Source organism: Macrosteles quadrilineatus, unplaced genomic scaffold (genome assembly GCF_028750875.1).
Source record: "Macrosteles quadrilineatus isolate MER2022 unplaced genomic scaffold, UCM_ALF_1.0 Scaffold_6__1_contigs__length_79288215, whole genome shotgun sequence".
Taxonomy (NCBI): domain Eukaryota; kingdom Metazoa; phylum Arthropoda; class Insecta; order Hemiptera; family Cicadellidae; genus Macrosteles; species Macrosteles quadrilineatus.
The window spans coordinates 19,885,604-19,911,985 of NW_026542599.1; the positions used below are offsets into that span (position 1 = coordinate 19,885,604).

The 26,382-nt window shown below is 29.6% G+C and overlaps 1 protein-coding gene across 1 annotated transcript in view; it reads left to right on the top strand.

Annotated features, from left to right (window-relative positions):
* Nucleotides 1-26,382, top strand: part of LOC128997372 (thrombospondin type-1 domain-containing protein 4-like) — a 368,834-nt gene that overhangs the window by 248,557 nt on the left and 93,895 nt on the right. The gene's annotated exons all lie outside the window — the stretch shown is intronic.

Here is a 26,382-nt window from a genome sequence, read left to right on the forward strand (position 1 = left end):
ACCCACCATTTTCGCGTTGAAGCATAGGCGCTATCAAGAATCACTACATAGTTTATATATTTTTTTTTACATTGACTGCAATACCCACCTGCTGGGCTCAATATATGTGGTATTACGTGTAATTGAAATTAGAGAAATAAATTAATAATTTGATGAACAATCCCTTATCTCTATTAGAACTAAAAAGAATGTGAATTTAGACATTCTTAACACAGACTCATGGTGATTAACACTAAATAATTTCATTAAATTATTCCTCATCTTAAGAAAGAATAATTACGAACCACGATTTGATTACTAATTGAAATCCATCGTCTTATTCCGCACGCAACGGTTAACAGAATGCTCACCAGAATTTCAAAGAACAAATTTAACATTTCCATACCCGTTGTGTTCAGCTGTTCTGTTTCCTTCCGTCTCATTTACCCAGTTTACAAGCGTTTGATGTTAAGACTCGAGCTGATAAACAATTTAAACAGCAGTAAAAGCTGACGAGGAATATTTGCCTCCAACTTTACGTTTCCTATATAAACTTACACTCCAAAGTTGGCTCAAAAGTAATAAAAACGTTTCAGTTACTAGCTAAAGCACTAAAATTTATATAAATAGGAAGTAGTATATAAGAACTATTTATTAATTATTATCAGTTATAGATACGATAAATTAAGCTGGTTTTCAATTAAGACGTATTCACATGATGTATGTGTTTTAATGTATTGATGTCAACTCTTAAGACATGTATTCATAATATTTATCAATTTATTAGGTTTAAAAATGTTAAAATGTAATCATGTATTGCAAACATGTTACATTATATTGATCATGTATCGTACGATTTACGGAAACATTCCCAAAACAGATATTCCCAATCTAGAGCTCAAACTGTAACGTTTGGACGAACACAATAATTGCTTTTTTCATAAATTGTTGACTTTATTTCCCTGCCATTAATTTGATTAAATATTGTTCTTGTGCAATACCAAGGTTTCCTGGCGTACTAAATAATAACACAGATTTCTTTTTCCTTCTTAAAATTAACGATACTCATGCAATTTAGAAATTTTTTTGAACCCAGAAGACAGTATTTTTTGTTTCAATATTACAAAATTAATAATTAATTGTGTTATTTTAAAATTTCAATTAATGTAATCCTAATTACGATCGACATTTAAAATTTCATTAACAACAGTCAATTGTTACGTATCATTTTATTTGTCTTTGTTTTATTATTTGTTTCAGAATAGAGTATTTTAAAGCAACCTCAAAACAGTTTGCATTGCAAACTATATTATTTGTGTATAGGTTGTGTAAACCATCATAGCCCATATATCAGAAACACAAACAACAACACAAGCAACTAAACAAACACAGCGTTTAAACAAAAAGTTCACATCGATTCGTGGCCTACTTTTTAAGCACAATTATGACTCAACTATAATAAGTTAGCATATGTATTCTTTAAACTAGATAATAATAATCAATATTTAAACTTAAATGCTAAATTATCTTAGCAATTATTTACTATTTATTAGTGTAGTTGTCTTTTAATTTGTATGGTAAAAGTTCAAATTGTGTAAATCTTAAGTGAAAAATTGTCAATATAAATATAGCAAATGAAATACCAAAACCCTGTTCCGTTCTATAAAAAAACTGTTTTAATTCTTTCCAAATTTTAATTATACTCAATTAATTATTAATAGGAACTTTTTATCGAACTGAAAAGAAAATAAGAATATTTAGGACAGTGACTTTACTATTCGTACAACATTTCAAGGGGTTTTTTATAAAAAGCAAATGCGAAGCCACTTCGGCAATGATAAGAAATGTTACTGTTATGCGTTATGATTCGTACCTGAAAACTAGATTGTGATTAGTCTTAACGTTGTTCAAAGTATAAATGTTATGATAATGTTTATTCCCTACGATGGTCTTTTAACATTTTCTGCCTGCGAAAGAATATTTCAATTTATGATACAACAATTTTTTAGTAAGCCACACCCACATAATGAAAATCAATAGTTGGAACTATTGAAGTTAAAAGATTTAGACATTGCATTTGTAATAGTAAATAGGACTATGAATATATATTTCAAATGTGACAACAAATTATAACCTACACAATTTACAAATTGATGTCTTAAAAACCACAAAATATTATTTAAAACATATAAACTACAAAAATACTAAATATTTCGTGATCATAATCGTTCTTAAAATTGAGTTGTGTTGCAAAGCCATGTGTGCCATTAACTCACACAAAACGCATTTTAACTTATTTAAAACGCCATAAAATATATCAATTTGGATGACCAATAATACAATGTTATCGTTTCCTAAAATTAAAAAGTGAAAATGACTTTTTTAAATTGTAGATAATATAATCTAAGAAAATGTATCATCCGCTCTACAGTTTTGTAACATAAAAATTTACTTTTATATAAATAAACTATTTTGTGTATTATCCAAGCCATTGTTTTTCGTTTGTTTGATTCAAACTCTAGTCGACCTTAGACTAAATAGATACTGTAAAATCGATAAATTTTGTTCAAATCACAAAGATCTGGGTTTAGAACAAATACATAGTTAACTTTTAAGCTAACTAATAGGTAGTTATAATCATAGAAAGTGTAGTCATAGTATGTAAACACAATATATTTTTAATTATGATATTCCGTTTTAAATGATACACGTCTTGTAAAAATCAGTTAAAAAAATTTTAATTGCAAAAGTTAATACTTTCACTTTAGGACTGAACCTATACCACCTCTACCGTAGTACTTTACTTAAGCACGTCATTTCCACTCAATTGCAGTAATTAAATAATTGTGTTTACTTGTAATTTAAGTTTTGAGTTTACACTATGTCCTTCATTATGTAAAAAGTATGGCCTTCCCTTACATTATAGCCTTTCTTCAAACTGCCTTCTTTAAAAGATAATTTAAGTAATCTAATTTATTTCATGCTTAATGCATGGTGGTTGGTAATTAATTATTTATTCACATTTTTTAAATTGAATATTTGAAACCAACCTCCATAAATGAAGAATTGTATAGTTAGGGGTCACAAATGTAACAGCTAGCACGTTGTCAGGAGGAGTATATGAACTACGAAATCGATAACCAACCCATTCTAATAATTAGATAAGTTACGTTTTTATAATTATTACAAAAATGTTCCCTTTGTTTCCTAGATGTTTTCTACTTTAATCTTGTTTTACTACATGCTTGGAGAATTAAGGAAGACGTGGAAATGGACAGATTCAAATGCAGAAAACGTTTCATTTCCTTCACATCCGGATAAGGAGCTTTATACATATCACTAGCTGTACCCGCGGGCTTTGCCCCGTTTAACTTCATATATGAGCTCGTTCGCATGGCTCAATCACGTCCTGGTTGAAGTTCGTTCGCTACGCTCACTCACCTTTAGGTTGGAGCTCGTTCGCTGCGCTCACACATCCTGGTTGAAGTTCGTTCGCTACGCTCACTCACCTTTACGGTTGGAGCTCGTTCGCTGCGCTCACTTGCCTTCAGTTAAGCTCGTTCGCTACGCTAACTCGCCTCCGGGTTGAAGTTCGTTAGCTACGCTCACTCACTCAACTTTGGTTTAAAATTAGCTGTTGTCAAATATTAAAAAAAAATAATAGTGCTGCACTCTGTTGGTAATCCTTGTAACTTTAATGCTATTGAACATCATAGAACAGAACCAACTTGTTTAATTGAAACAGCTGTTAAGATTCATTAATTCCATTTATGAGTACTCATTAGGTTAACACGGGAAACTCCAGAGCCACTGGGGCGGAGCCCGAGAGTCCGATCAGAATAAAAACGACTTAGTTTTCCTATTTAATGCCTAAAGAATCAGTGTACCAAATTTCAGCCTCCTAGGTAAGTGGGAAGTGGGAGAATTAGTGATGAGTGAGTGAGTGAGTGAGTCAGTGAGGGCTTTGCCTTTTATATATATATAGATAATGCCACCCAAAACTTTAATTCTTGAATACTTTTGTTGTCTCTAGATTACTGTTGATTTGATAATAGAGTGTTTATTAGGCTAAGTCATATGGATGCACCGATGAGCCTATTATTAAAGAACTGCAATACTGATATTGAATGTAAAATAAATTTATACTATGTAATGTTACCGTAAAGTCATTCCAATAACTTCGTAAAAAAGTATTCCACATAAAGTCTTTACGTTTAAAACTCTGATAACGACGTTAAATTAATGACCAAATTGGACAGAAATGGGATGAATATTTATGTGGTGATTTTTATTTAATCTTTGTTTCATTTATCAAACAAATCTTAATACATGTTTATTTAACAAGATATAGTAGTACTGCCAAATTTGTAGGTATTTACATACTCCCTTAGTATGTTTAATCTATGGGATATAGCTACCATTTTATCAGTCGTATTAGCAAAACTTATCAAACGGTAATGGAAAGGTTTTAAAAGTGTGTAAAAGTATTACCTAAGAATCGATAATTAAAATGTGTTTCATGATTACACGGGATGGTTAATCGAGATATGATACATGCAGCCATGGAATACAAAGGTTTTGTCAGATCGAATTGAGTATTGTCTGATAATAATACGGTAATCAACTGCCATCGATGATACCATTGTGAAAGGATAATACTAAATAGATACGTAAATACATGTAGATATATATATATATGTATGTGTATATATATATGTATGTGTATATATATATATATTGATAGACTGTATAGAACTGTTTATGATGACCCAAAAACACAACTAATCAGAGTGGTTAAAGTCATGTGAAAAGTAATTTCAAATAACCCCTTTAGTTTCCAAGTTTCAAAGTCAATCCCTTTGTTGGGTAAAACGGTGAAAACCACTTGTCAAACTGAGTTTAAACTTATGTGTTTATTACATTAATTTGAAGTAATGCTTTAAACATGAGGTAAAATAAGGAGGTAAAATAAGATGAAATATATTTACCATCCGTAATGACACAGTAAACATTTAGTTATACCAATTGTGTCTGTAAGTCACCAATAATATCACTATTTTGCCAATTAAAATCACACATTTTCGGACTAAGGAAAAAGTCTCTTGTTCAAAGAAAAGTGTAAATAAATTTTAAATAGGTTTACTAAGTGTTGCCTATTTAATAATACCATTATCTTACTGTTATCTTTGGGTCATTTACTACGTATGATCCTGAAGTAAGTAAATCGCCTAGTGATCGAATACCTTATAGAGTAAAACGTGTTAGGAAACCTTTTTCAAATCAATCTTGGACTTTTAAGATTCATCATTATAATATCAAGAGGAGAAAACACGCGAAGGGTTCAATCTAAAACCATTTTGGCGCTCGAGACTTCTAAGAAATGATAATAAAATATCGTTTATACGATATTGCTATCGGGCAACTTTTGTTTCCAAGCTATACTTTGAACTCTATTACTTATTATTGTTACTTATTGAAAGTTCCTTTGTTTTTATGTTAGTTATCCTACGTATCAACACGTGAATAATTTTTGTTCGTTCTTGATGATTCTGTGAACAACAACATAACGGATTTCCATGATTCTTTTCGAATAAAGGTTGTAATTAAATGCATAATTTGCATTCTAGCCTTCAGTTTTGTTGTAATTTAATTTAAATATTTTTACAAAGGAGGCAACAATTTTTTTTTACTTTGTAAAAAAAATGGTTTAAACACAATTTTATTTAACTAACAAATTAAATGTAGGCTACTTATTTTATTTCTTTCTTAATCCGTCATGCTTGAAGAAGAATCATTCGTTATTAATTTAGGAAAAAGTGTGAAAGTAAATATTTAAAAGTAATTGCTCTACTTTATATCCTTATTTTCATCAGTAAAGTTCAGTTAGTTCTTTATTGTAGTGGAACTCAACAAAAGGTTTATTGAGAAACAGTAGGAAAACAATATTAACGTTCTTTAATAACTGAGCTAAACAAGAAAGTTTTATCATTAAACCAAGAAAGTTGAAATGAAAGCTTGTGCAGGCGTTAACAACAATGGACCTTCATAAGGATAAAGCGAGTGCTTTGAAATACATTTCTAGGAACAGCCTAAGTATTTTGATCAATAAAAACTCTATTTTTCATTTAAATTTTTTTTTTTTTTTTTTACGTTGCTTCGTTGCAATTACTTTTCTGTCTCTGTTATACTGAAAGAAATATATAAATATACATAACAAAATGATGTTTCTTTAAGATTATATTTCATGATATAATATTATATTTTAAGGTTAAAAAAGGTGCATAATATTGTTAACTTAGCAATAATATTAAGGGGTTTTTGAATAATAAATGTATACGCTATTGCTGTCATAAATTGTTTTGAAAGTTTATACAGATTTTGTTACAGTAATTACTATTTTGAAATTGATTGAAATTCCATGTAAGATAGTAATACGATCTTATTAATCCTCCATGGAAAATCTTGATAAGGAGGTTTATATCGTTAGCATGATAACTTGTGTGAAAAATCCCCAGATGAGGTTTGACGTTGCCTCCGAGGATTTTAAAACAAATCTACTTATCGACTTAAACTACGAAGTTTCTAAAATCAAAGTTAAAAAAAGCATAAAATTTTCTTTCAAACTGTCGATAGCTAGTTACTCACAAAAACCTTTTTCCTACAGTCACCCAACAAAGTTGGCTTCCTTGTACTGTTTATGGTACAGAAAGCTGCTAATTGCTGCATATTTATACTTTTTCGTACGGTTTATACTTTGGCGCACATCAGGATTCTAACCAAACAACACAAAACAGCGTGGTTTTATTATGCACGTAATCCGTGTACGCTTAGCTATAGGTTGGCAACACTTAAAGATAATGATACTATGATCAGCTGATTGACTATTATAACTACGATTTAACCTGTCATTTTGTGTTTATAGTTTATGTTATATTTTCGTTCAACACTTTGGTTTGAACACAACCTGAAGTTAAGTATTTAAAAAATGGATTATAAGTTTTTTTTTTATTTTTTTTAAGAGGTTGCAGCCTCTTTTCACCTTGCATTTGCCCGTCCACATAGACTACAGATCTGTGCGTGGGACGTATCAAGCAAAGCAAGGGGTGAGCCGGCTACTGCCTTGGGCCCGAAGTCCGCGACGCTACCCACCGATTCACCAAATAAGTGGGCCTAACATGTTTAAAAATAATGAACGCAGTGAAAGTAATTGTGAATATAATAGTAGAACAGAATGAGCCGAAACTGAAAACATGTTTCATTAAACCTGTTATCTGAAAAATCAAGAATGAAGTATGAACGAGCATACGAACTGTTTTCCTCTTGGCGCGTAAGTAAGAAAGTTACAAAACTGTCATAAATTATTTTATTGCCATATTTTGAAGAACAATCTACTTGTTTATTATGTGTTTATACTGATTATTACTTTTTATACCTGTACTCTTAAAAATACGTAACACCTTTGACTATTAATACTACCATAGATAAAACATACTCCCTTAGTAGATTTGTCATCCTTATGGAACAGCTGAAGCCAATTTTATTGTTAGTTCTGTACGTCCAACTGTAGAGGTTATGTTTAGTTTACAATTTGTTTATTGATATTTCAGTAATTTAAAACATCATTTAACCAAATAAAACGGCATAATCATAAACAATAACTGGTCTTCTAGTCATATAACCAAATAGTAAAGCACAAATCATGAATATAACCCTTAAATAATAGAAACAAAATTTTGTCTACACTAGCGATCTGTGTGGACGTACATAAACTAGACACAAAAAACAAGCTTCAAAATGTACAATGGGATGAGGAGTCTACTTGTGTTGATTAGTCTATGATACTACACTATACTTTTGACACTTAAAGATATTACAACTACAATCAGCTGAGTATTTCCTATTCCGTTAATGACTTGGGTTTAACCTAACCTAAAATTCGTTGTATATAGTTTGAAAGACTAATTATTTATGTGCTTTATAAAGACTGTAGGACAAAAATATAATGTGTAACACGAGTGCAAAAGACCTTTGCTGCACTCAAAATCATTCCACACTCGCCTGCGGCTCGTGTAAAAATATTGCTCTCGTGTGCAGCAAAGTGCCACTTTGCCCACTAGTTACACAAATAACCATTTCACTCATTTTATTATAGTTTAGAACTCCCAAAGTGAATTAAATAATTGTTCAATACTACTAAAAGCAATCGCAGGTGTTATGTATTATATTTTAATTGTAGGGTGGTAGGCCTATATTATTTGATAATTAACTAAAATCTAAATTAAGGTTGGACATTAATTAATTAATTTATTAATTACGATTTAATTTAGCATGTTAAACAATACAAATTGTTTTATGGAAAAAAATATTTTATGTTTTTCAAAAAGCTTACATTTTAAGTTTGTGAAACATGCTTAACATTTATTAGTTGTATGCTTTGTATTTCCATTAATAATAAAACACAAACAATAAGAGTAAACAGTAATTTTACTTTTAACGTTACAACTGTAAGGTTTAAAATACAATGTTTTGTTTTAACTTCCGATAATTCAAAAATAAATTGCTAGCTAGAAATTCATCAAAATCGTTGAATCTCACTGTATTCGATTGCAAAAACATAAATTTTTTAAGAATTATAAGCGACAGCAGATATTCAAACATTATCATAGCTACAGACACCTGGGGGATGATAAGGAGACGTTATCGTTATCTTTTATGACTCGACACCCGCGGGTTTACTATCTACTCTAACAGTTCGATTCACAGGAAACACTTCTTCTTTACAATAACCATACACTTTTTCATGAAATAAAACTATTATAATTTCTTTAAATGTGTGGCTTTGTCAAAACACTTATCATTGTATGCAAATTCGACCTTTGGATTTAGGATGAAACGCACAGCATTTACGAAAACCAAAGTTTAGAGATTTTATCGATAGCTACAGTACCATTAAATAGGAATGTTCACCAATGTTATATGGACCTGAAGGAATATTCTCGATGTCTGAACAATCACTTCCGACGACTGACGATCTCTACCGAAATCTGCATTTTTCTCCCGATATCTACTGATCGTGCTAAAACATCAAAAAAAACATACACAATTACTTTTATACCTTATACTGAAACCAGAATATTGATGGTGGCGTATCATCTGATGTGGTATTGCCTCGCTTTTGTCGCTTAACATAAACAGAGAAATTTATTTTATCCGATATCTATGTAAGGTTTTTTATTCACTCTGTATTAGAAAATATCCCATTTCCATTCAGCTGAGATCTTCGAAAATTGTCAATTTCCATACACCAAAAATAAATATTGATCAGCTGACTTTTCCTGACATAAACATTACTTTCGCTACACAAGTAATACTTTACCTGACATTAACAAAGCTACAACTGAAGTTGTTTTGGTTATTTGTTGATGTCTAATTAGCTGAATTTCACACTAAAGTTAATTGTACAGCCGTATTGTGTTTCGATTAAAAAAATGAATGGATTCCAAAATATCAGATACTTTTTTTAAGTTTGATGAATAAGGATTTTTTTCATCGTGATGAAAAGTATCGTTCACTCATCACGAAAGTCCCATTTCGGGGCGAGATAGTGTTTCCCATGCTCGTTTTCGACTCGCATTTAAAACACTATCTCGATCCGAAATGGGTCACTTTCGTGACTAGTAGTAAAATGTACAAAGGTGTTTAGGAAGGGATCACGATATGTGAAGCAAAGTCAAAATTGTAAAAGTGAAACACTTTGGGCGGGCTAACTTGACTTGTGAAAGGCTTCTCAAGCGTTAGCGAAGGGAAATGAAACTTATTCTGCATTTGACAGTGCCTATTTCCACTTTTTACGTAATACCATAAATACACGTCGGATATTTTATGGTAATACTTCTTCTTCTTCTTGGTTTGAATAATGAACAAAAATAAAATATATAACGTAATAATCAAACTCAATACCTTATTAGAAAGCCTTCCGTGGCATAATTAAAGTAGCTAAGAATTTCGTCAACAAATGAAGTAGAGCTTAAAGTGAAAAATGCCGCAATGTAAACTCCAAGTCAAACTTAAATTGAAAGTAAACACAATTTTGAAACCAAAATCGAGTGATAATGACGTCCTTAAGGAAACTTTGTGGATTTTGTGGAGGTTGTGTTTCTCTTTTCAAGGGTTATTTCCGTCCCGAGATGACGGTCGTAATTTATATAAAACCAAGTTTTTAATAACTTGTTTTTACTTTTAAATTAATTCAAATATTAGAACTTTCGTTTTTACAATTGTATGGCTATATTTGTTATTATTTCTGTGAGCTAGCAGTGCAGTGAATTATTTTCCTAAAATTCCTTTGAATTGTCAAATCGTCGTTTAGATTTTTTTATATTTTGATTTGGATAAATATTTGCAATAAGGTGATAGCATACTTTAAATAACTCGAGTTTATGTGAGATTGTTACTTTTCAAAAAAACTTATGTGAAATTAAAATTTTAATAAACTTTTAATATTTAAAGACATTAGTTATAATTTACTAAATAAATTATATAGTTTTAGTAGTAATACCATTGTATAAAGATGATTTACAATCATTAAATTTGCCTATATTGGTTAAATAATGAACTACAATTTGGCTAAATAATATTAAGGAAATGTTTCAACAATAACTGTTGAAGTTGAGGTTTGTTATAAAACCTTACTTTTTAATAACCAAACTGAGATATTCCTCGATGGAGCTTTGTGTTAGGTAATTTTGCTAAACAAAACAATTGTTATTTGGATAATGTTCATATTTGGGGCTACTGAAATTAATATTGATATAACAAATATACCACAGTTCCCTTTTTTTTTAAAAATTCTTATAAGATTTTTTTACATTAAGTATGTTTATAGGAAATGCAATAGGCCTATAAACTGTGTTTATATTAGGTGTAATCACATATGTTTTAAATTACCAACCATTAGATTTCGGGTGTTATAAAGTGCAGTGCAGTCATAATGTAATAACTTTAAATTCGAATGTTTTATCAACAAAATCCACAAAGTAAAATACTGATATGAAAACATTATAAAACAACATTTACACAATAGAGTTTTTACAAATTATCTATTTTTGCTTGTCAAATCTTGATAAAAGAGGTTTGTATCATTAGCATGGTGACTTTTAAGAACAATGACAAAGATAAAGTTGTTAATTCGCAGATGAGACGTTTTCTCAGGGGATTTTACACTACACAAGCCTTCTTGCAAAAATGTCAATCCAAACCACGATTTTACATTAACCTGCTTCTTACGTAGTTTATTTTATATTTAAATATATATTTTTTAAGACATAGATTATATCTGAACTTTTGAATGAGTTTTTGTGTAAAAACCCCAGTTTTTTTACATTAAAATATTATTTAGCTAGTGCTCTGAAATGAAATGCTTCTGCTAAAAGGGAAAAATATATGGAGCAGTTGTACTTATTTACCAAAACAACTCAGATTTATGGTTCTAAATTAGGCCAAGTTATGGATATAGCATCAGATGATCGTAATATGAATCGTTAGCTACGTATTGCAGATAATTGATTTAATTACAAATTTTTCAATTCGTTATGTCCTATGTTATCACCAGTTTTTTTATCATCTTGTTACTATATTATCTGCAAATATTGCATTAGGCTTTAATAATTTAATATAATGTAAAGAGCAATCTAGGACCTTAAAATATTCATATTTATCTTTTTTTTATAAATATATGTGAATAGGCTATGTTTTATATAAATCTAAAAGTTTGAGTTTTAATTTTGGGGTATAAATCATGTTGAAGGTTAAATACAAATCCCACATCCATTACGTTTCTCGTTGGATTTGAGCGATAGAGGTTAATTCCAAAATGTTCCAATGTTTAATTGCTAAGTATAATATTATGGAAGATATTCTAACAATATACAAGTACAGACAACTGGGAGTAGTAAGGGATCGTTATCGTTATATTTAATGAACCTTCACTCGAGGGATTAATATTTAATCTATTCATTCGATTTGTAGTTTCTTTATATATTGTTTTATGTTAAATATTTAAATATTTAAGTAAATAAGTACAACTGAGCACCCTGTATATTATATTTTATAAAAAGAAGTGACATGTTTCGGACATTAGTCCATTTTCAAACTTCAAAATACATTAAACACTTAACTGTTGTTTATATTGTTTGTTTGTAAATAAATATTTACTTTAATATATCAGCAGCCCTATTACGTGAACACCTAAATTAATACATTGTTTTATGTATATGTTTTTTATAATTATTTTTAGAATACTCATTACCGAAGGTCTCATAGTATTACCCAACCCCAGGACCGATTGTTTTTGTTTTGTTTTGATGTCCTAAAATACCAATAACACCATCCATTAATATTTTTGTATATACAGTATATGAAAGCTTTTATATAAATTTAAAAAATCTACTAACATAAATTGGGAAATGCCGCAATACAACCTCAAATTCAAACCTGGATTGAAAATAAACACAATTTTGAAAATACCACAATCGAATGATAATCACATGCTTAAGGAAACTTTTGAGTGTTTAAGATTATTTGTTTCTTGTTTCAAGGGTTGGTTTCGTCGTAAGAGAATGACCAGAAATTTCTGAAAAACTAATGAGAAGAACAACTTTGATTATTTTAACATTGTTAATTAAAGATAAATTAAATTGTTTTAAGTCTGTTTTCATACTATTTAATTCTTTGTTCCTTGAGGTAGTAATTGCATACAACAATTCTATAAAATCCAAAAAATATTCAGAAGACGTTTTCTAAAAAAATAGGAAAATCAAAAGACCAAAAAATGTAAACGGCATTGTTAAAAATTAAATAATAACTCATTTGCGATAAATAAACGTTCTAGACTTGTAGAGAAATAAAAGATAATTAGGTTTTTATATTGAAAACATATAAATCTGTGAATTAAAGTGATGTTATCTATAGCATAACAATTGTAGTTGGACAATTTAATTTCCGAGTATATCAAATGTACATTTTGTTGAGTAAAACGTTCGACCACCTCATAAATCGTTTATTAAGTCAATTGAAATTGTTGTTTGAATCAGGTCAATTATTTTATTTTTATTTATAACATTAATGAAACATATTCACTTCATAAACAGTTAGAACCATAATATTGAGACAAATTCTGTAAATGCATACTAAATTTATATTATTGATTAAGCTAATGTTTTTTTTTTATATATCAAACTAAGAGATTTAACATCATCAACCTCAATTTTTTTATGTTAAAAATGATTCGGAATAGTAAACAGTTTGTATTAAAATATTAAAAAGAGAGAAAATATGTAAAGGGTTGAATCTACAGCACTCCAAACGCTCGAGGCATTCGCAGGGTGAAAAGATACTGTTATCGTTTTTCTTATGATCGGGCCAAAGAGATTTTTTATACTTTAGATTATTTAGTTTTTATTTACTAGAATTTTACTGTAGTATTATGATGTAAACTTACTATCGATGGTGTAAGGTTAAAACTTTGGTTAATATAGCAGCTTTAAAATAATTTTGACATGACCATTTAAAAACACATTTAAAACATTTCACTATCAAAACATTTAACAAGTACATTCAAAAAGTATTTGCAGATTGTCTTTTCCTCCTCAGCAATTTTATGTTTGCTAAATAATGTGGATATGTTGCTTGTAAATAATGTTTAGACGCTTTCTTCAATTACGAGATAGATTTTAGAAGGTTATATTGCCTATTTAAATTGAAATTAATTAATTTTTTTAGTCAATTTTCTGAATGTAATATTCAATAAACGTCAAATATGTGCCATAAATGGCTACAGTAGCGTGTAAGATTTTGTTTCATTGCGCGATGTAAGTTAATAAAGTTCGAAAAAATACAATAATTTTAAAAGTTACAAATACAATTAATAATCATGTACATGATTCTTACTTAGTGAACTTTTTATGAAACTTCCAAAAATTTAAATTTTTTAGGCACACTAGAATTAGTCATTTTGATAAATAGTACAGTTAAATATAGCTCTTCAGTATTTATAGTTTGTTTTGGTATTCAAAGGATATTTGTTTATAAGCCATTAGACTAATAACACAGTCATAGGTACAAATAATTACTCATTTGGTATCTATTAACAGTATCACCAAATAGTGTTAGAGAACGAATTGTAAGAAATGACTAATAAAATTCTACAAATTATAAAATAAAGGGGAGGTGTGCCTTTACATATTTTATCGCAAGTTATACAGCAAACAATTTTATTTGCCATTGCCACAAGATTTCCCAAAGGTTCACAGTATCTTAAGTGTTTCCTGGTTTTATTATTTTCTAACATAAAAATGAACAATAACCAATTCACCAGCGTAGTGTTTGTTACTTCTTTGTTATTTAAGTGTGTTAGAATAATGTGTAACGGCAATGGCTTTATTGTTTATTAGTTGACATAATATCAATAGATTGTCGATAACGTTCAATTGACTCTTTTCAAATAAAAATACAATGATCATGTAAGGAAACATTAATACATTTACTCCACCTAGATAATCTATTTAATTTTTAGGTTTTCTATTGAAGCTTGATACAAACTTAAGAAGATAATTAAGACGTAAAATACTGTGTGAGCAATTTATTACAGTGATGGCTATATTGTACAGACAACATAAAAGTATAAAAGTTAGTACTTATACTTTGTTTGCCTTTCTCAACTTGTTTCACGCGAATATCATATAGATGTTGTGTATGTGTCAAGTCTTTCCTACAACATGAACAAAACTTATTTACTATTTAAAACACAATTCATATTACATCTATAACCTAAGTGTAAATAATAGGTTGTAAACAGATTAAAAAGGTTTAATTAGCCTTGTTCTACCGGTGTTGTTCATGTTCGTAATAATTTAACTGAACAAATCTATTTGGTTAACTACTGGTTTATTTAAATTATATGGTCAAATGATATGCAACACCATCCTTTGTTGCGGTTGTAATAGTCTGTGTGCATATTTACATTCTTACACATTCAATACCTCAACATAAATAATAAAAAATAAACATGACATGAACCAGCCTGTTGTTACAATGGTGCTCTTGTCTTTTGAAGATACTAATGCATTGTATTAATTTGTTTTTATATTCTAGATTTATTTTGAAACGTACTAACATTACAAATAGGTAAAGTATTACTTCTTATTACACTACAGTATTAAGTTTCTTTAATTTTATTAGATTTTTACTCTTTGAAAACTGTAAATCTTTATCATAGCTTTATTGAAAATAAGAAAACATCAAATCCTTCTTTAATAACAGCGCCAAACAAGAAAGTTTTGTCATTAAAAAAAGAAAGTTGAAATGAAGGTTGTAATAACAATAGACCTTCATAAGTGATAGGCAAGGACTTTAAAGTGAATATCTTTGAACTCCCTTGGCTTTTAATCTAAGTAAACATGTGTTTTGATATTTTTAAAGACCTTATTGTTGATATACGATTTGCTTTGAACATTATTTAACTCTTTAACATACTGTTTACTAACGAGAGTAAGTTATTTTTTATAAAAAAAAATTAAATAATGAATTTACTTATTTTATTTGTATGCAAACAAATGTTCAATCTGTTATTAAGTTTTATCAGTGATAAAGATCATATTTTTACCCATTGTAAGTCTGTTAACATATATTGTAAGTTTAACTTTGGATGATTGGACACTTTTGAAATAATATTTTTCAACTACAAAACGAATCTATTGTATTATGTGATGCATTCATTTAAGCAATTATTTGTGTTTCTTCGTGTAGTAAACAGTTTTAAAATTTTATTTTACTTTGAATACTTATTATTACTTGGTAGTTTTTAAGACAGCTCGATTACGCATGTATATAAAGGCGTAAAGCTCGCAGTCATAAAATACTACTATCCATTCATTGATAATTTTAACAGTAATATTAAGCTCATCCGTTCCCATTTCTAGGACAGTTATCAACATAAAGTGTCCAAATTATAGATTTTCTCGTATTTATGATTACTAATTACTAAATATACTTAATCAGAGACTAGGTGAAATGCAACAACAACATATTAAACCCCTATATTTTTAATATTTTAAATTACTAAGTAAATGTGCATCCAAAATTTACATAAAATAATGAACAGAGGTGATATTGTTGGCAAAAAGGCGAGGAAAGTAACAGAGATAAGTTTGAGTAACAACAGATGAGTGAGACGTCTCAGGAGAGTTTGACACAAATCTTCTTGTCAATTTTAACCACGAGCTTTGTTTAACCAGCTTTTAAATCAGCTCTAATAAAACTTTAATACTTTATTCTAAAATGGTGACCATGCGAATGTGGGTATTTTAATCAAAGAATGGAGATGAGTGTAGGATGAGTGGTGCGATCTTGTAGTCTTGTTAGTGACTAAGGACGACATATTCCTTAGACACAGCTGTTAATTAATAACCCATACAACCAATGACAACTAAGGGACCTACAGTTTATAGTGGAATCCGAACCACATTTAGCCTTTTAATTAATTGTGTAATTATCAGGATAGTACTGCGGATGGTCGTAGTACTCACTAGTGCAGGCGTTAATCCACACCAGGGAGTGTTGCTTCTACAGTGCATGCCCATAAATATCCACAATTGGTGACCTCCAAGTAGTTGGATTACAGGAAGACGCCACTACCCCAGTCTTACCTTCATTTCATACTTATTTAGGACATTTAAACATAAATAGCTAGTAAATTTTAACAAAAAGTTTTCTTAACCAGATTTTTAATTGGGTACCTTCATTTATTCTTAATCGGAAGAGTTCGACAAACAATCTGAATATGGAAAACAAATGGGGGGTTTCCTGCAATATCAACACCCATCTAGAAGAGTTCTATGTCAAAGTGGAAAGGTAAAATTAAATTCTGTTATTGGGTTAATAACTATGACCATAATCAATAGCCTGAACTCAAAAATAACTAGCGTCTTTTAAAACCTTCAAAATAACATATAAAGAATAATAAATCAACTCCTGTAATATGGAGATCTGGTTGGTTTAAGTTGAGCGTTAAACATAATACATGCAAAAATATATGCATACATTCATTGTATGTTGTGCAAGTAATCTGACACTTAAACTTAAATACTTCCGTTAGTCTTAAGATAGCAAAATGTTTGTGAGTAACAGTTCCAGAAGATGTTTCTTAAGTAGTTTTGTCACAAAGGTTTTGAAAAAGTGTCAATATATTGGCAAATCATTTGCTATGTTGAAAATACATAATTCCTTTGGTTAAATTTTTTTTTATTATTTGTTTGATTGTAGTTCAATTAAATACGACAGTTAACAGATAGATTTTCCCAGGTCCTTCTACACTGAAAGTAAGCAAAAGTAGAAATCCCGGTATCATTAGAGTCCTCTTGCTGAGTTGTGATAAAAGTGACAAAGATAAGTTTGTGTAATCACGCCAGACTCGTCGTTGTCTCGGGGGAATTTGACAGAAGCCTTCTTACTAACCTTAACTACCAAAGTCACTTTAACCAGCTTGTTAAATAATTTGTTTTTTTCTTTCCACCTTGGCCTTATTTTCTGATTTATAAACTATGATGCAGTTTTAGTAATTTTTTCATAAGGTTTTGAACTATTCCTAGATATGTATCGTGTTTTAGTTTAGTATTTTAGTCATGACAGCTGCACTGATAGATGATGCAGTTTTAATAATTTTTTTAGTTTTTGATTTTTTTTTCCTATTTTTTGGGTGGCTACAAATAATTTAAATTTAAAGCTATATTCCACAATATTTGTTTTTTTATTAGCCATAAGCTATTTTTTTACCACAATCACTTTAAATATATGTAATAATTTTTTTCTAAAACTGGGTGCAGCTTATTACAACTCTTTTTACACTAACACTAAAATTAAAATACTTCTTGTGCTCTAATCTTTCACGGTTTTATAGTACAAAAAACTACTTAATATGTTTTATGTGTCTATTATTTTATATTTGAATAAATTTTCAGAAATCAATTTCTAAAAACGTAAACATACAACTAGTTATGATGAATAACCACATGATTAAACTATTACCATAGTGAATCGTCCAAAATAATTACGATAAATTGGCATATATCCTCTGAAATGTTGTGTAAACTACCAATGACCATTTACCATATTATTCTAGTTAGGGTTTTTTATTTGGTGATGTAATAAGGGTTATTTTCTAAAAAAAAAATACTTTCGTAAAACATTTTGTTAAGAATTCAATCCATATCTAAACTTAAATTTATTTTTAATTTACTTCTATGTATTTAGCAAGCTGGTTTTATTTCTGCTGAAACAAGCGCAACGGGATACAAATGACCTCAGTCTGACGAACGTGTAAGAAAGGTAATCGTGGAACATCCAAGTTTATGTTGACTCATTAGGACGAGTTTGCAGTCCCTCGTCTAAACGTCCATTATCAACTCCATTCCTAAAATACTTCAAAGTGTTAAAAGCCTTGCTGAAAAGAAATGGGTTAAAAACTATTGCTTATAACTAAGGTCAAGCTATTTTGTTAAATCAATTGTATGTTTTCTTAACAAGTGCCTAGATTTATTATGATAGTTTGTGGCATGTGTTGTTGTAAGACTATATTGTTGGTATGTCCAAAATGTACATATGTTTTCAAACGGTGCTCGTCCATTTCCACAAATAGACAGGACTACGTTAGTAACTAAACATAAATAACTTCTTGATCAGCATTGTACGTGTTATTAAATTTACGGAAAGTAAATAAAAGAAACGCCTTGTAACATTTAAAACATATATTTGCGCTTACTGTTTATACTGTTAATCACAAGACGGTAAATACACAAAACAGATGATAAGTGGTGCTCGATTTCGATTGGACACTCCAATGATCATCAGACCCAATAGGCGAATGAATTCTGATAATGATTGGAGTGTCCAATCGAAATCGATCTCCACTTACCATCTGTTTTGTGTATTTACCGTCTTGTGATTAACAGTATAAGCGTAAATATATGTTTTAAGTGTTATAAGACGTTTCTTTTATTTAATTTCCGTAACTTAACATGACTAATAATTTGATATTCACATATTTTTCAGTTAAATTTAGTTTATATATTTAATTATATATTTTTGTACGGTAAACTCGTAAATTAATTAGGCAGCAATTTAACGTTTATCGAGAACTAATAATTTCAAACCCAATGAAACTAATTAGAGATATGAAACCTTTTAACTATGTGAGTAATACCAAAGATTAAACAAAACAGTGTGTTCAAAATTCATTGAATACGACAAATAACACTTTGTAAAAATATATTTACACTTAACTGTTTACTCAGAAGACGGTAAATCCATATAAAAGATGGTAAGTGGTGATCGATTTCGATTGGATACTCCAATCGTCATCAGACCCAATTGACACCAGACCTATTGGGTTTAATGATAATTGGAGTGACCAATCGAATTCGATCACCACTTACCCTATTAATATGTATTTTCCGTCTTGTAAGTAGACAGCATAAGTGTAAATACATCATTACTAATGTCATTTGACTTATTTTGTGTACTTTAATGTAATAATTTAATAATACGTACGATGATGATCAAGAAGTATATTTTTTGCCATTGAAGCTTTAGCAGAACACAAGTTTCCACTTGTCTTTGTTTCCTGAAGTTTTACTTTCAGAATTCTTTACAAACTTTGGATTACAAGTTATATAGCCTAGCACGTCCAACAGTACCGTTGAGACGATCAATAACATAGCGAGCATATATAAAGCTTATGTTCATTTTAGTAAATAGATAAACAAGTAAAATTTATAGTTTTGTTTCTCTGTGGTGTAGGCTAGCTAAAAGAAATAAAATATAGAAATTATTTAGTCTGACTCTCATTCTATCGTGACATTTTCGTCAGAGAACATTATGAGGTTCTTAAAACCTTTTTGGAATTGGAAAGTTACATAAAATGAATTTCACTAATCACATTATATACTCTGTCAGAATATACATATTAATTGCAAATAGACTACTTATCTTCTATTAACTGTAACCACAAAAACAATTAAAATATTTTACGAGATTGTAGAAAAATCTAAACATTTTCAATACCGGAAGTAGGAGTGAGATATAAAATATCAAAACTTGGTATTTTTATCGCAATTTTCTTGCATAGAACCTTCAAATCTTTGACATTGACTACGAAGCACCTTGTATAAGCTAAGAATTATTTTTAGTGGCATAAAAACAAATACCTTTTTAAAACCTTATTACAAGTTTTATATTTATATAGTATAGGCATAGTATTTAAATAAACGAAGTAATACTGATAAGAACATTTTTAATAAAACTGGTGCTGCAATATACATTTAGTATTTTTCCCCTTTTTATAGTATATTTTATGGTGTTCGAATCAATGATGTTCTATAATAATAACTAATAATTGGATTTGTTAAAAATACAATTGCATATTTACATGATTCAACTATAAAAAGATTTAAGTAGCTTAACATATAGAACTATGTCAACAGTATTTTTATGTGCAGAACAGTATATGGAGGATATAGAACAGATTAAAAAGTAACCTTCATAGGAGTATAATTAAAAATAATTTACGCATATTTATCACATGTAGCTAATCCAATTGGTTACAAGTTTTTAGTAATTTGACTTTTTAACCAATAATTTTAAAAATGTATAAATATTTATTTTTTTATAATTTTTAATTCCATTTTCAAGTTAAATTGATATGCATTTCCTAGTATGTCATTGATACATTTACGACGTATAGTGACGTAATAAGCTAGTTTAATAAGTATTGCGGTAAAAGTTTCTAGAAAGATTTATGTCAAACTCTCCTGAACAATCTAAAGTCTCTTCTGTGATTACAAAAACTTGTCTTTGTCATGTTTCTTACAAGTTACTAGGAATCGGCTAATATTAAATACCTCTTCTATCATTAGACAAAAGATTAAGATATTTATTTTCTTTTTCCTGTATGAAAATTGTTTCATGATGTCCCCGATCCAATATACTAATCCGTTTAAAAGGTTTTGGAGATTACAAACACTTTGTAAATATTATTAGGTAAAATATCGTTAAAAATGTAAATAAACCGATAATCTGTAAGCACATGATTTTACAGAAACTTAAGATTGTCAGGCATTAATGATTAAGAGGAAAAATAGTAAAATCGGTTCAAAATGCAATATACACTATTAAAGGTTCCGGAAGTATATTGGTAGGTGAAAAAGGTAGATAAGTCAAAATACTGATTTTGATACATAAAACACCATATAAGGAACTAAATAGTTAAGGCTAATTCTCATTACCTATATTTTATGGATGTTCATAAAGTTATTTACAAGGTGGTACAATATACAAAAGAAAAACTTGAATATTTACTAGTAGGGCTTTGGGTTTTAAAGTTTAAATGTCAAAGGTAAGATAAACCTAAACGAAATATTGAGAAGTTCGAAATATTATTTTTCATACAACACGGTGAGTAAGTGGATTTAACTATCTTAGGGCCTATGTGTATTTTTAGGACTGATACAGAAAAATCTCAAAATTGTTTACTAAAACTTTTAATAATGTCTGTAGATTTGTTGATTATAAGATGAGTAAATAATAAATAAAATAAAAATAACTTCATTTCCGAAGGTCTCTCAGTACAATTTGACTGTTTTACATAGTATCTTAGGTCAAATACTAATTAAAAATACAATGCTACGAGTATAATAATAGTTATTTGTGCAACTAGTGAGAAAAGTGAGCAATTGACTCACTCGAGAGAAATCCTTACTCACGAGCCGTAGGCGAGTGAGGAATGGTTTCTCGAGTGAGGCAAATGCACTTTGAACTCGAGTTGCACATTGTACTTTTCCTACAGTTACCATTAAACAAATAAATTGGTGAAGAAACATAACCTATTTTTACACAGAAGTGAACTTTTAATATAAAATTTAATGTGAAGTGACAAATACAACAGTACAACAGCTGACCAGCTGATTTACAGCCAGTGCTGCCAACGTATTTCGCGCGCATACGACGTTGCCTGCATGTTACGCGCTCACTATTTCGTGCCTTCACGCTGCAAATCTGGATTGAGACAAAGTAATTAGAGTGAGACAATGTTAACATTGTCTCACTGATGAGCGAATTCGCTACTTTGCTTTCTCAAATCAGTGAGAGAACATGTACATTGTTAGGTAACTGTAGGAAAAAGTCATATTTTGATTAAATACAATTAATATAATATATTATTAGATTTAAATGCATAATCAGTTACAGTGTTTTACAAATCAAGCATTTCTTTGAACAAAACACAAACAAAACAAACAAACAAAACAAACAAAACACTAGCGAATTCAAAAAGAAGGTAAAACATATGTGCATTTATAAATTGCTCAACAAACATAGGGTTACATTGTTGAATCACTTGTTTTGTAATATTATATTTTTCTATTAACATGGGGAAAATCTTAGATTAGATTAAGTTAAATTAAGTTAACTGTTTTTAAAAGTTCAAGCGTTCCTAAACACAAATTTTAAGTGTTTAGTGTTGTAACATTTCATTTATTAAGTCCTATTGTTAGTGACGCTAGTACACGCTTTCATTCCAACTTTCTTGCTAAAATTAATCATAAAACTTTCTTGTTTAGCACTTTTATCGAGGAACGATTTTTTTTTTCAAAACTACTTCTAAATATATCTTAGGTGAAATTTTACTTTTGCATGATAATGCAATTGCGAACTCATCTTTGGATATAATTTAAAGGAAGAAGAGGACCTTTAAAGTCAATTAGGATATTTAATAGGATAATTATTTTAAACAATTTACAATATGTAATAGCCTTTAGTCAATTAAGATACATGTTCTCTAAACTTTTAAAAAGCCTATTACATATTGTAAATTGTTGAAAATAATTATTCCTATAAGTAATCAATCAATGTGATTTTTTTCAAAAGAATAGGTACTACAACTAGTAGAATGAACTTTTTGATACATCATCAGCTATATAAGAGGTTTATATAAATAAAAAAACATATTTTGTTTTATAACTGCAGAAATTGTGTTAGAAGAATCAACATTATATAATCTACAATAATATCTAATTATCTAACTTTATTCCTCTATATGAATCTGTATACATAATTAATGCTAAAACTCTCTAGCTTCAGTTTGTACAAGCATGTTACATGCAATGTTACAAGCATTGTTGCATGTTTGTATTTTTCTAATTAGAAGAAATTTTCAAGTAAAAGAAAGACACTAAGGTAAAAATTATGCCAAGGTTTAAGGCTAGAGCTTTACCGCACCGGACGTATCATCAGCTTAATGAGAATGTTTATGGGGAAGCATTTCTTTCAGTTTCAAGATTCACCAAGGCCCCACTAGTTCACTTTCGTCTAAATCACCCAATTATGATTCGTATTCTATGAAACTACAAGAAATCCTCGTTTAAACCTAAATGACTTTCACAATTGAAAACTTTAAAAAATTATTTACCACCGCAAACATTAGTCAGAAAATCCATAACTTTACTACTATCAAAAATGTAATATTTATTGGAATCAAAGTTTGTAAGTAAATATAAACATAAAACTAGCTAGATTTAAGGTATATGTCAGGCTTCTGCAATTTCAAGGTAAACAGATATCTTATTAAGACAATTCATTTACCTTTTGAAAAGTTTTAACAAGCTCTCTAATGAATATTTCCGTTCCTTTTTAAAAGGTTACTTTGTAAAACTTTATGAACGTTTTGAAAGGGGTATTTAAATTCCATACTTTAATTTCGAATCAACAATTTTTACTGGAACCTTAGTACAACTTCCGTGAAATAAAAAACATAATTGAATTTAATGAATTTTGGTCAAGAACAATTTAATTTTATTTGTTTACACCTAACCCCCTTCAATTAGGTTGCTATAATGGTTTTGAATTGAAATAAATTACATCCATTACCTAGTTACACCACATACTTTTAAATTATATTGTCGTGATTTAATAGTTTGGTGCAGTTGATAGAGCGATGGATTCTGACCATACAATGTTCGTAAGTTCGTATACCTCATTCACTAAAGTTTATTAGTACTGTTCACTCTACACCTCCAAAACCACCCTGTTTAGCTTAACGCACTCCGTGCACAGTTCTGAGATTCATGACGGGTAAATACGGGAAAATATAACCGGATACCCGTAAATTTACCAGGAAAAATACGGGTAAATCAGACCACTTGCTGATCCTTCGTAAAAAAGGAAAAAGGACACCACAGTTTTCGGTTATTAAAGATCCTACTGAGGTATAAAACCCCCCAGTATCGAGAGGTTACATTGAACAAGAAGCCAGCTTTGACCACTTGACCAGTGCTAAGCTTGTATAAGCTGATCACGATCTTTGGTACAACGTTCTACTCACCTCTTACTGTTATTGCGAAATAGAACTGGCTTTCTAAAACAGTAAACGTATAATACCTCAGTTTAGGTGGACAAAATGTGCAATTAATTTATATATGCGACAGCAATAATTTCTAGCCGTATATACACGATACTTCTATTAATGTTTAAAATATTTTCATTTCATGATTATTTAGAGATTTTTTTCAACGTAGCTTTTTCATTTAAGTTATGCTTATAAACGAATATATTACATCAACTTTTTTGGACAACAATCGGAATACAAAACTCTGGTACAATCTAAAAAGTAAACAATTTGTGCCTCAACCATCAAGACCAATTTTCAGCTGACCCAACTATACCCAGCAACTCCATTGACAGCACCCAGAAAATGGAAAAAACATGTTAAACATGTATAGTAACACTCCTTTATTCCTGGAAAACCTCCAGTTAACAATAAGTCTAAATGCTGGCCAAACTTGAATAATGTAACCTTTCTGACTAGGTTTATAATTTTTGGCTAGAAATAACCCCGTTTAAGTATATAGGTATATATATTTAAAAACATGTTGTACCCTGTGTAAGAATATTTTCAAAATTTATCTTCATTGTATTTTGTTTTTGTAGTGTTATATTTTAAGTGAAATATGCTTAGTTAATAAGAAAAATCTTTCATATTTCAAAAAGCTTTGGTTTACTGCTGAACACAAGTTCTAGTACTAAAAGTTTCCACTTGTCCTTCTATTCGAAGTTTGACACCAACATTTCTTCACAAACTTTAGTTTTCATATTACATTGTGGATCAAACAATGACGTATATATATTTTTACGATATAAATCGAAAAGCTAATTTTACAGATTTTGCAGTGTCAAACTTTAATATCGCTGAAATAGTTGTTTTATGAGGTTCAAGCTGGTTTTCACAATCCAAAGAATACAAAGTGTTGTGAAAACATTCGTAAAGACTTCACCTTCTGTGACCTTTTTGTCGAATAGATCATTAGCAGACTCATGAAAACTTTGCAGGAAGTTGGAAATATAACTTTCTCTAATCACAGTTCTTCTTTGCTTTGTCAGGATTGGCTTTAATATTTCCTGTTCAACTTCTTTCTTTTCTCTAAAACTGTTACAGTTTGCACACGGAGGGTTTTCTTGGAATTAACAAAAGGATTTTTAAGGTAAATTCCGTTGAATCATTGTGTTTATAAAACATATACTAATTGTGTTCCATGTATTTTAATTTTTAATATTGACAAAAAATATTTCTTATAAGTTAGAGTATTGATTATTAAAATGTATTAATATACCGATGCCATGGTACAAAGTGTGCTAAATATGTACAGGGTATTTTTTTTTTAACTTGCATCTTTATTTATGTAAAAACCTCAATAGATAGAAATATTCAGTTTGTGGGAATCATCTATTGCCGTAGGGGGCACATTTTTTTTAATTCTACGTTACATTCACATTCCCTCCTTCCCCCCTTGCCGCCAACTTATTTTTTTTTAAATAGCAAGGTACCCCTTGTGACATATCAAATGCAAGAGCATGAAAAAAGAAAATGTTTGATAAAAAAAATTGAAAATCGGTTCATAAACTTGTGAGATATTTCCGCCCCCCCTCCCCAGAACTTAATTTTTTTAATCGCAAGGTACCCCTTGTGACATATCAAATGAAAGAGCATGAAAAAAGAAAATCTTTGGTAAAAAAAAATTGAAAATCGGCTCATGAATTTGTGAGATAACCCCCCTTTTCCCCTACCCATATTTTTTTTTAATAGCAAGGTACCCCCCCCCCTTGTGACATATCAAATAAAAAATAAATTTCATCAACAAATTTCATCATCATTCAACATTCATCCGAACACGGATATTTCTCGATTTTTGTCTTTGAGCAATTAAAATCGCGAACATAAGTTTGCTCAATCCTTGGCGTTGTAAAGAAGATCGTGCTCTGCTTCTTGAGGTTTCACACCATTCAAGAGGCCAAGAATTACTC